The 12367-nt window shown below is 37.6% G+C and overlaps 1 protein-coding gene across 24 annotated transcripts in view; it reads right to left on the bottom strand.

Annotated features, from left to right (window-relative positions):
• OSBPL6 (oxysterol binding protein like 6) overlaps positions 1-12367 on the bottom strand; it is a 280006-nt gene that overhangs the window by 206090 nt on the left and 61549 nt on the right. For 17 of the 24 annotated variants that reach the window (XM_056794056.1, XM_056794036.1, XM_056794035.1 and 14 more), the window contains exon 2: positions 578-648. The exons of the other annotated variants lie outside the window; for them this stretch is intronic. The gene's annotated coding sequence lies outside the window, so the exon portion shown is untranslated. The remainder of the gene's footprint in view (positions 1-577; positions 649-12367) is intronic. 24 annotated transcript variants of the gene reach the window in all.

The raw sequence follows: 12367 nt of genomic DNA, 5'->3' as shown, positions 1-12367 counted from the left end.
AGTCATCACTGCTCTCTAATAAACAGAAAGAATGACAAGACTCAATGACAGATCAAGAGACCTAGATTCAAATCTCAATTGTCACTTACTAGAGAGTGAGCCCCAGGCAAGCCACTGAACTTATCTGAGCCCAAGTTTCCTCATTTGTAAAATGGAGATAATGTTTTCAATAACTACCTAAGAGAGTTGTTGTGAAGACGGTATAAAATCTAAAAGTGTCATAGAAATGTATTATTTTTAAGATGCCCAGACATTCCCACAGGATGGTATGTATTTGCTCCAACAATTTCATCTCCCCTGGATGACTTGTCTTTTCCTATTAGAACAAAAACTTCCTGTGGGCTTGTGTTATAGTTATTCAATAGTGGAATGGGCTGTCCTGAAATGTACTGTGCTCTTCACTGGAGATCTTTAAGCATGGCCTAAAAGTCAACTTAATAGGAATGCTCTAAAAAGGATTCAGGGCTAGATGGCCTCTGGACATACCCTCCAATTCTATGATTTGGTAATATATATTCCCAGTCTACACATATGCAAAAGATTTCTGAAAGCATCTATTTATTTCAACTCAACTTACCTTAATGGATCCTTAAAACTGATACATCAATGCAACTGAGGCAAGTTGGGATTGATAGAGAGTCCTCCCACCTTTTAAAAAAAGAAATGATAATAGTTTTCACATCATAATGAGGTGATCAACATGTATATGCTGAGAAGATAAGAACACTGACATAACCAGGGGACTCTTCTAGGTTTTCCTTAGTATATTTCCAGTAGATATCTGGAATAATGCTGTCATGTTTGCTAAAATATTGAAGCTCCATGTAATTCTGGGTACAATACCCCATGAAATTAGTGCAAATTCAGCTATATAATGATGTTTTTATCTTTTTATTACCAACTCATAATTTCACCAGGGTAGTGGGCTCTTGGCAAGGTCTTTCTTCTATCAATGCAAAATATCTCTGCAACTTGTACTCTTACATGCCTAGACACCAAGAGGTTAATTAACATGCCCCAAGGTTATCTAGACTCAAACCAGAATCCAACAATTGTAAAAAATTAGCCAACTGGGGCAGCTAGATGGCTCAATATATAGACAGCCAGGTCCATAGATGTGAAGTCCTGTGTTCAAATATGACCTCAGACCCTTCCTAGTTGTGTGACCCTGGGCAAGTCATTTAATCCCAATTGCCTAGACCTAACTGCTTTTCTGCCTTGGAACTGATACTTAGTAATGATTTAAAAAAAAAACAACAGAAAGTAAGAATTTAAAAAAAATTAGTGAATTGATCTTTTAGTTGGCTAATATTTCTATAAATAAAGAAAAAGGAAAACTACAAGGATCCCATGGCAGGGGGAATTGGACCATAGTTCTATTTTGTGAAAAGTTCAATATTTCTCTGATGTAGTTTCTTTCCTCCTACTCACAACATGGAGAGGCTTTGCCTAAAAGACAAAGCTATCTCTGAGACCTGATTGGCCAAAGAGATTGGCCAGCTTCCTTGAAAAAAAGCCTCTGATCATCTAAGGACAAAAAGTCCTATTCATGTGAAATCTAGACTTCACAGATTTTGAAATTCATTTGAAAGGGGAAAGGGGGAGATAAGCATTTATTAATCACCTATTGTGCTTTACCCCAGATACTTTGTGCTTCATAAATATCTCATTTGATCTTTGTAACAACTCTATGAAATATGTGCTATTGTTATCTCTATTTTACAGTTGAGGAAACTGAAACAGAGAGAGGCTAAGTGACTTACCCTGGTTCACAGAGATAGTATTGTTAGCGAATACCTGGACCCTAACAGTATCATGGGAGAAATGTTAAACTGACATGCTCACCAGATGCACTTCCATATAAAGATGAGGTAGTGGTGGGAGATGACCATTTAGAGAAGCTAAATGTCACTGTATCTTTGTTACATAACTTTGTTATATCAGGGCAAAGTAAACCTCCTTGTTTTAACTATTCAGTGACTTGAACTGTTCATTTCATTATGGCAGCGAATTAAATTGAGACGGTGCTATTGTTAGAGAATGTGCATCTGATACCTTTGAAGTATATGTCAGTACTTATGTGTAACCCTGTCTCAAAGCCTGTGGGGAAAGGACTCCCCTTATTGGTGGAGATAAATGCCTTGCCTTGCCTCACCTGTGTGAGGGGTAGGGCAGAGTTAGTGAGAAGAAAGAGAGCTCAAGCTTTTGCAAAGTCCCTTCAAGTTCCCCTTTGCGAGGGATTCATCAAGCTTTGAGTCTTCTTTATGGTACTGAGTTGCTTCTGGCACTCCAGGCTTCCAGTTTTGAGATGGCAGGGGGAGACCTCACTTCAGGTTGCTGAAGGAAAAGACTCTAGGAAGATATGGGAGGAAGTAGCAGTCTCCACCATGTCTCTATTCCCAGTTTGTGAGTAGCAAACTAGAGACTGAAGGGAGTTTCCACTTGGATGAGATCCAGGAACATTCTCTCTTGGTTGAGCCTTCCCCCTTGCTCCCAATGGGAGAACTCCTTCACTACTATGTATTCTTTCTCTTTCTCTCTCCCTCCCTCCCCCGTCACTCTTTCTCTCTCCCCCTCTCTCTCAACCGCTGTCTCGTATATATGTTCTATATATGCATATAAAATATATGTGAATACACACACATCATTTTTAATTTCTGTTTTGAAATGATTTAGATAAATGGGTTTCTTTGCTATTTCTCCTTACATATGAAACCTCACTACACATGTGGGGCCCACTCACCCTCTCTCTCTCACTACATATGCAACAAAGAATGCTATATGCATCAGTAAATGTATTCTCATGAGAATATATACTCAAAATAATACAATGGAAAACTAGTTGAACTAGTGGAAATCTAGTAGAAGTATAATACAAGTTAGACAATGATTAAGTTCCTAGGAGAAATTCACTAGAAAGGTATGAGATATGAGAAGCGAGAGATGATTTATGGCCAAGGGGAAGCTTTCTGGAGAAGGTGAAATAAGAATTGGGCCTTGAATAATTAAAGTAGAGATTTCAACAGGAAGAAATGAGATGGGACAGAGTGGAGTCCATTCCTGGCAATGGGGAACATCACAGTCTGTAACCTATCCTTTGTTTTCTAGGCCATGACTATACAATTACCGTCTGCCCATTTACTCCTTTTCATCCACTCAATTTTTCTATTTGAAAATAAAGAGGAAGATAAGAGTCTGCTTAGCCTATGGCTAGATTTTAGGAACTGTTTGTCCAGGTAGTCCAGTATAAGGCAAGGCTCTGGATTTGGAGTTATAAGTCCTAGCTTCATCTTTTAACTTGGTTACTTCCTCTATGACCTTGGCTGGTAGGTATTATATGTGTTATAGATTATCATAGAATATTAGACTGGAATGACCCTTGTAATTGCCTAGCATAACATCTTCACTTTGCAGAAGATATAACTAATGTACAGTGAAGTTTTATACTATTTTAAGGACATGAAGTAAATGAATAACTGAGCTGGGACTAGAAAACAGGTTTCCAAATCCAATGAATTGTACCTGTCCTCCTGCAAACCACTCGAGATTTACTATCTTCCTTCTCTTTCTCCTTTATTTTTAAGTAGTAGAATCAACCAAGCAAATGAATAAAGTAGCTCACACTTTATATGCCACTCACTATATGCAAGGGACTAGGCTAAATACTACAATTATTATCTCATTTGATCCTCACATAACCCTGGGAGGCAGGCATTGCTATTTTCCCCATTTTACTGATAAGGAAATTGAGGCAAATAGAGGTTAAGTGACTTGCTAGAAAATCATATATCTAGTAAGTATCTGAAACCAAACTTGAATTCAGGTCTTTCTGGCTCTAGACCTAGTGTTCTATCCACTGTGCCCCCTAGATGAGTGAGGCAGAATTAGGTGTACAGACAGTAACTGTAGTCCTGGGTCAATTAAAAAAAATCTCTCCACTTAATTCTTCACCCCAAAATGAGAAGGCTGGTTTGGAAGACCACCATTCTGAGTTCCCATTATCCCAACAGGTGGTAAACTCCCAGAAAGCAGGGACTGTTTCCTTTATACTTTAGGACCTGTAGATCTCAGTGATGAATTTAATTGAACATTCTAGAAATTGGGAACTGAGAGAAGGAAACAGCACTAGGAGAACAATGATAACATTCTAAAGAGAAACAACAGGGGATCCAAGTTGGTGGATTAGAGAAAGCATTCAGCAGAGCTCTCCCAACATTCTCCAAATAACTTTTAAAAAAGGTCTCAAATTGAATTCTGGAGTGGCAGAACCAACAAAAGTTCAGAGTGAGACAGTTTTTCTAACACAAGACAACTCAGAAACTTCATTTTAGAAAAGAGAAAACCTGTGGAAAGAGAAACTTTGACACAGGGGTGGAGGATGCCCCCCCACTCCCAATGTGAAGGAGATGAAACACTAGTGGTAGGAACAAGGGATGGGGACAAAAGCAACAGCAGCTTTTCAAGCCAGAGAGGGACCTGGCATCTGGTCAGAAAGAGATAACAGGGGAACCCTGTACTGTCACAGGACAAAGGAATAGTAGGCATTTGGCAAATCCATTGCCTGTGCCCACTTCTGAGTCATAGTTTAAGAGCAATAATAGTAGCATTGTACGGATGTTGAACTATGAAAGATATAGCTACTCTAATCAAGACAATTATCTAAGATCATGTTGGTGAACCTATGGTACATGTGCCATAGGGGGCTGCTCCCTTCCCCTTCTCTACTATGCCTGAGGATATTTCTCCCATCACCCACCTCTCTCCTCAACAACCCAATGGGAGCTCTTCCTCTCTCCCCTGTCTGGGATAAGGCTGGGGGGGGGGGGGGCGCTGGGAGAGAAGCTCACATGTGTGTGAGGGTTGCAGTTTGGGCACTCTGTCTCTAAAAAGGTTCACCATCACTAAAGAGCACCCATAATGAAAAATGTTATCTACTTTAAAAAAACAAAACTCTAAATACAGATTGAAGCATACTCTTTTTAAACTTGTTTGTTTGTTTGTTTTGGTCTATAGTTTCTTTTGCAACATGCTTAATATGGAAATATGTTTTATAAAATATAATAGATATATAAGATCTTTTATTATATATGTATAATATGGTATATAAATATCATGTACAATAGATATCAAATTGTTTGCCTTTTCAAGGAAAAAAAAGGGATAGGGGAAGATTTTTTAAAAACATTTTAAGGGGGCAGCTGGGTAGCTCAGTGGATTGAGAGCTAGCTCTAGAGACAGGAGGTCCTAGGTTCAAATCTGACCTCAGACCCTTCCCAGCTGTGTGACCTTGGGCAAGTCACTTGACCCCCATTGCCTAGCCCTTACCACTCTTCTGCCTTGGAGCCAATACACAGTATTGACTCCAAGATGGAAGGTAAGGGTTTAAAAAAAAAAACATTTTAAAAAGATTTTTTAAATGATTGTTTAAAAATTTTTATTTTAAAAAATTTAGGGGGCAGCTGGGTGGCTCAGTGAATTGAGAGCCAGATCTAGAGATGGGAGGTCCTAGCTTGAAATCTAGCCTCAGACACTTCCCAGCTGGGTGACCCAGGGCAAGTCACTTAACCCCCATTGCCTAGCCTTTGCTACTCTTCTGCCTAGGAACCAATACATAGTATTGATACTAAGGCAGAAGGTAAGGGTTTAAAAACTTTAAAAAATGTAACTGGAAAATATTTAACAAAAATAAGTAAAAATATATTTAAAAAAGAAAAGAAAAGAAACAATTTAGAAAAGCTTTTAAAATCCTTGGTAGCCACCCAGGGCACCCAGAACAAAACTATCTTTCTACTTACTTTAATCCAATCTCACTGAATTTAAGGACAATCAACCTCTTCCCTTATCCATTCCCCTTATCAATCACTTGGGTAAAAATGAAGGTCAACACTACCAAGATTATTTGCATTTTGAACTAACACTTGAATTGTAGAAGGCAAAGCTTAGAAAAGGAATTTCAGGAATCACACCACACCTATTCCTGAGAACAGACCAGTCCAAGAAATAAAGCATTTTAATTAAATGTATTTATTTTGCCATGCTAGTAGTACCAGTAGTTGATTGGAGGTGCAAAAGGTCAGTATGCAGGTACCTTCTCTTATTTCCTCTAGAACAGAAGATCATAGATTGAAAGGGGAAAAGGATCATGAGTTATTGAGTTCAACTCCTTCCTTTTATAGATAATACAACAGGCCTAGAGAGGTTAAGTGACTCGTTAAAGGTAGACCAAGTAGGAAGTAGCAGAAGAGTAGCCAGAGAAAAGGCTGCTTGAAAAGACAACATCAACAGCTTTTTTCTAATCCATCTTTCAGACATGGAAGAAAACAGCCTTTCTCATCACCCCCTTCCCCAGCAAGAAGACAGGTCATGAGCATCTATTAAACATTCACATGTTTCAAAAGCTATGCCAAGAGCATAGAGTTAGGAAAAAAAAACAAACAGTCCCTGCGCTTGCAGTTTACATTCCAATGAGAGAAGACAACACATACAAGGGAGGAGAGAGTATGGAAATGTCTATTTTCTCAAATCAAGTGAGCAGTTGCTCTCCTCCCTACTCTTTGCCCTAAGTGCCCAAAATGCTAGGGAGCCCTTCACTGTATATGTTTTCCCCCACAATACTGTTGATCTAGGTCAGGGGCTCACCATTGTATGTTCATACTCAAGGGTCATAGATGGAAGGGAACGTGAAGGTCATCAAAGCTCCAACGGGGGTGTGGTATGACTTCGCCAAGTTCATACAGATAACATTATATAGCAGAGCCAGGATTTAACCCAAAGCTTCTCACTCACAACTATAACAATATTGCCTACAACCAGTCCATGGAGAGGCCAAAGAAACATACTCCTAAATATGGCCCCAGAGTTAACATTTCACATACTTGTAGTCGAGTTTCCAGGACTCTTCAACACCACGGCAGCCTCAAAGAGCTTGCATATAAGATTTATAGTGAAAAGGGACCTTAGATATCATCTAGTTAAATCTCTTACTTTTACAAATAAGGAAATTAAAAAAAACAAATAAGGAAATTGAGGCTGAGTATGCTTAAATTAGTCAGACAATAAGCATTTATTAAGCATCAGTTTTGCCAGGCACAGTGCTAAGTACTGTGGATACAAAGAAAGATAGTCCCTGTCCTCTTGGAGCTCACAAAACAGGAGACAAGAAGTAAAGAAATATATACCAACAAACTGTAGGATAAATAGAAATTTTTTACATTGGTAAGACCCTAGTGTTAATAGAGATTGACAAAGGCATCCTGTAAAATCTTTGATTTTAGGTAGTACTTGGAAGTAGCTAAGAGGCAGAGATGAGGAGGGAGAGCATTTCAGACATAAGGGACAGCCAGAGAAAATGCCCAGTGCAAAGAGATGGGAGTGTCTTATTTCTGGAACAGTATGTTTTGGGGATATAAAGTCTAAGAAGACTGGAAAGGTAAGAGGGACTAAGATATAAAGGGCTTTGAATGCCAGACTGAGGATATTTGATCTTTAAGTACCTGACCTTTAGGAAAATAATTTTGACAGCTGAATAGAGGATGGACTAGACTGGGGAGAGAAGAAGCAGGCAGATGTACTAGCAAGCTATTGCAATAGTCCAAGCAGGAAGGGATAAAGGCCTGCACTGGAGTGGTGCTGGGGTTAGAGGAGAGGAGGGGGTGTACTCAAGAGATTTTACAAAAATCAAAGCATCAAAAGGGGTTGGCAATATGTTGGATACAGATGGTGAGAGAAAGGATACAAGACTGAAGAACTGAAAGGATAGTGTTACCATCAACAGGAATGGGAAAATTTGGAGGAGGGAGAGTTTAAAAAGAAATATAATGACTTCAGTCTTGGACATTTTGAGTTTAAGATGTCTATTTGGACATCTAGCTTAAGATGTCTGAACAGTCTTTGGAGATGTGAAAATGCCCAAGATCACACCAGTTGTAAACAGCAGTACTGACCTAATTTGGAGTGAAATCAAACACATACATGTACACCCACCCCACCCTTACACTGACCTCCACAATAGTTGTTTTTTAATCAAGGATTAAATATAAACTAAACTAACTATATACAGTATTAGGGAAGATTAATGTGTAAATGAAGTGCAAAAGAGGAAAGAAAATGAGTAATTTTCTTACTTTCTTAGTGAACTGAATTCATAGAGGATGTCCCAAAAGGTTGGGTGAAGTTTTAAGTCTTTTGGAACATCATCACCATTATTATAAATATTTATATAGTGCTTCTTATGTGCCAGGCACCGTGCTAACAAGCACTTTGCAATTATTTTCTCATTCTGTATGTTTTCAAAAGACACAGTATATAAGTTTACAGTTTCTTATACAATCTTCTTTTCCCGTTCTTTGTATATTGAAATGTTTGTGCTCATGACTATAAGGTTCACAACTTAAAAAAACAATGTAGAAAAAACAAAGCAAGGAAAAAACCTAAACATCTGGTTTGTCTGCTTGAAAAATGACAATAAATTATAAAAGTTTATGTGAACTATTTAATGCAGTTGCAATTAGTAGTATCTAAAAGATCTCCCAATTTATAAGGAATCGTCTTTGACTTTTTGAACTTCCCCAGGAACAGTGGCAGACACCTTTGGTGAGTGGGTATATGTGGAAGCACCATCATTAGTGCTCCCCTCCCCCCTTAAAAAGGATCAGAAGTGTCCTTGAGATTAATTGCCTTGGGAGAATTACTGATCAATCAATCAATACAAATTTATTAAGTAGCTCGTATGGGCTTTTTGTGCCCCATTTGTGATAGAGCCTTTCAAGCTCATGTTGGTTTGATCAGCCCAGACAAACTATACACTGAATCTGACACCATGCTGTCATTTTGGTCCTTTCTGAGTACAAAGGACAACAACCAACTACACTATGTGCTAGGAAGTGTGTCTGTAACTTGTGTATTTGTGTGTTTTGTGTATCTGATGTAACTTCTTAGTTACCTGGGGACAAAAGAAACTGAAGTGAGAGGTACCAGAGCTCCTCCCCTCCAGCTGGTGAGCACAGGCCAGAAGTATAAATCATACTGGGAAGTGGAAATCCATCCAATTCAATGCTTTGTCTTGGATGAACATTCCTTCCCTGCTCTAAAGCCATTTGCCTTGCTACAGCTAAGAAAACCTCCTTTTGTTAACTACTTAATGGAGGATAAGCATTCCATTTCATTATAAATTTTGGAACTAAACTACAAGGGGATCAGGCTGAATCTGGTCCAGTCTGTGAAAATATGACTTCCCCATTTTATATTTATTGGAGACGAATAATCAGAGAAAGTTTTCTCTGGTGTTAAATCTTTTGGGGAACCTTACTCAACTGAAAAAAATTATTTATTTGTTTGTTACATTAAAATACCCATTTAACTTCTTCCTTCTTCCTCCTCTCCCCACTGGAGAAGGCATCATTTGGCAAAAAGACTTATGTATATATAAAACTATATCTTACTTTATCTACATATTAGTTTCTTTTTCTTCTTTGTCTTTGACATTACTTCCACAAAATTACTAATGTGGAAAAATAGTTTAATTGATTGCACAAGTAAAATCTATATAATATTGCCTACCATCTCAGAGAGAAAGGAGTGGGAGAAAGTGATGGTGGGAAGAGAATTTGGAAAACACTCAAAAAAACAGTTAAAAAATTATTTTTAGAAATAATTGGGGAAAAATAAAAGATTATTTTTTTAATCTTAGACTCTTCATGACCAAAAATAGCTTTTCTTGGCAAAGATACTGAAGTGGTTTCTCATTTCCTTCTCCTGATCATTTTACAGATGAGGAAGCTGAGACAAACTGGGTTAAATGACTTGCCCAGGGTCAAACTGGTAGTAAGTACCTAAGTACAGATTTGACTCAAGAAGAGGTATATTCAGGCTCACTACTCTATCCACAAAGCCATCTAGCTACTCCAAATCAGAGAAATAAATGATTCAAAAAGAAGGACCAATCTTGTCACAAGAGTAAAAAGCAGCTTTAAGACACTCCACAGAACATTCCTGTAATATCAGAAAGAACTAAAGGAAGGTTTTCAATATTGTGAATATGTGCTCTATAGAAAATTTATGGGAGGATAGTGGACAAGAGCCAAATAAGGCAGGCATTCATGAATGGACTGCATTCTGTAAAGAAGGGAAACCTAGATCCAGTAGAATCCTGGAATATATCCATAATCATTTGCATTATGATTATTTGTAGAAATGTTTCATTTGTCCCCATCCCATCACCTCATAAACTCAGGGACCATTTAATTTTTTAATCTTTGTTTCCCACAGCTCCCAGCATAGTGCTTTGCCTAGAGTAAGTGCTTAAAAGTTTTACAATGGAATAATAAATATTAGATTATTAGAGAGTACCTATTGTAGGGCAGCTAGGTGGCTCAGTGAATAGAGATCAAGGCCTAGATATGGGAGGTCCTGGGTTCAAATCCGACCAACATTCCCTAGCTATGTGACCGTGGGCAAATCACTTAACCACCATTGCCTAACTCTTACCACTCTTTTGCCTTAGAACCAAAATTCTAAGACAGAAAGTAAGGTTACAAAAAATGTTATTAGTTTTATTTAATTAAAATATTAAATTGTGTTTGGGAAACTCACTCTTCATTGCTCAAGTTAGATACTAGCATCCATATACTCAGGCTTGAGAAGAAGAAAATACTGAGAACCTCAAAATGATGAGAATAGGCTTGGTGAGACTTCCTAATACTGGTTAATCTTAATGTGAAAAGGTTAATAATCAAATTCTTTATCTTACGCCATTACCTTGAAAAGGGCATTTTCCAATTCTACAAAATTATGCTGATTTAGAAGCAAGGAATAAGTTTACATACTAACATACAGTCTACACATTCAAGTATCAAAGAATTATTCTGACAGGTACTATAGAAATGGATTAAATAAAACACTGACTTCATACACGATACCTAAAATTATAGTACTATTAAATATCATTTCTGTCTTTCTCTTGTTACAGTAATGGGTATACATTATGTTTTCAAGGCTATATAATTAACATCAAGTAAGATATCTGAATAAATTAAACTAAGGAAGAAGAGAAGACCTTCAATTAGAAAACTATTACTTTTCCATTCCCTATAAATATGTTGGCAAGAATATTTAGAGATCACACCGATTCCTACTGTGTACATGGACTTTCCTATGCATGTATATACATGTAAATGTCTGAATACATGTATATGTAAATATACATTTGTAGATCTATATTGTAGGAGATACTTCTATTGCATTAGATCCTGTATATATTTGTGCATCTGTCTATATTGCATATGTAAATGTATGCATGTGTTTGGTATGTGCATAATAGACACATGTATAATCTACTTACATGCATATATCAAAGCCTTGTGAGTGATCTTATATACCAAAAAACATACTAAAAATATAATAATTTTTCAGATGTGTATAGTTTCCCAAGAATCCAGATATCTCTACAGTGTCTCAAGAATGCAGATATATTCATAGTTCCACAAGAATCCTGACATCCCTACAGATATCCCTATAGACCCTCAAGCATCAGGTAAAATCAGCTAACCTGGGTATGCTTGGACCACAACTTTAAATAACAGACAAAAGAGGAGTGTCAGAACACTATATGCCTGCTGTGTGATTTTAGAAATAGATTCTTTCAGAATTAGGATTAAACAAAATGCTTACATGATTAAGACACAAATAGCCATGAGAGTGCCTGAGACCAGATTTGAAGCCAGGCCCTCTCAACTATAAGCTGGGCTCTCTAGCCACTGAGCCAGGTGAGTGCCCCATTTCTATTTACTTTCATAAGGAATTTGTCTTTTCTTTCTAAAAAAAGATGTCCATTCAAAGTATATCCAAAGATTTGATAATGAGTGAAAAATAAGATCATTTTTTCCCTAATGTTCTTGGTATATAGCACTGTTTTAGAATGAATTTTTAGGATGAATTTTTTAAATTAGCTATGAATAGAAATGGGGGGAAAAAGTTATTGAGTTCCACCGATATAAAAATACAACTAGGGTGGCAGCTAAATAATTCAGTGGATCAAGAGTCAGCCTCAGAGATAGGAGGTCCTGGTTCAAATTTTACCTCATAAATTTGAGTTATTTGGCCTTGGACAACTCCCTTAACTACTGTTATCTGGTGTAAGGCTCAGCGCCAGGGTCGGCCAGCCTTGTGTGACCTTACTTGGGGTAACGAAAAGTGAAGAGTAACGAATGGACGCTATATGAAAATGCATAGGGACAGAGCTTTATTGGGTTCACACAAAGCATATATAGGTTAAGACCCACAGGAAGATATGATGTTACCGCCCAGCAACAGCAGGAACCAATAATTGGGCAGATTTATAGGAATTCATGACATTACCTGCCAGGCACAA

The sequence above is a fragment of the Monodelphis domestica genome, chromosome 4 (assembly GCF_027887165.1).
Source record: "Monodelphis domestica isolate mMonDom1 chromosome 4, mMonDom1.pri, whole genome shotgun sequence".
Lineage (NCBI taxonomy): Eukaryota > Metazoa > Chordata > Mammalia > Didelphimorphia > Didelphidae > Monodelphis > Monodelphis domestica.
This window is presented reverse-complemented; position numbering and strand designations above follow the sequence as displayed.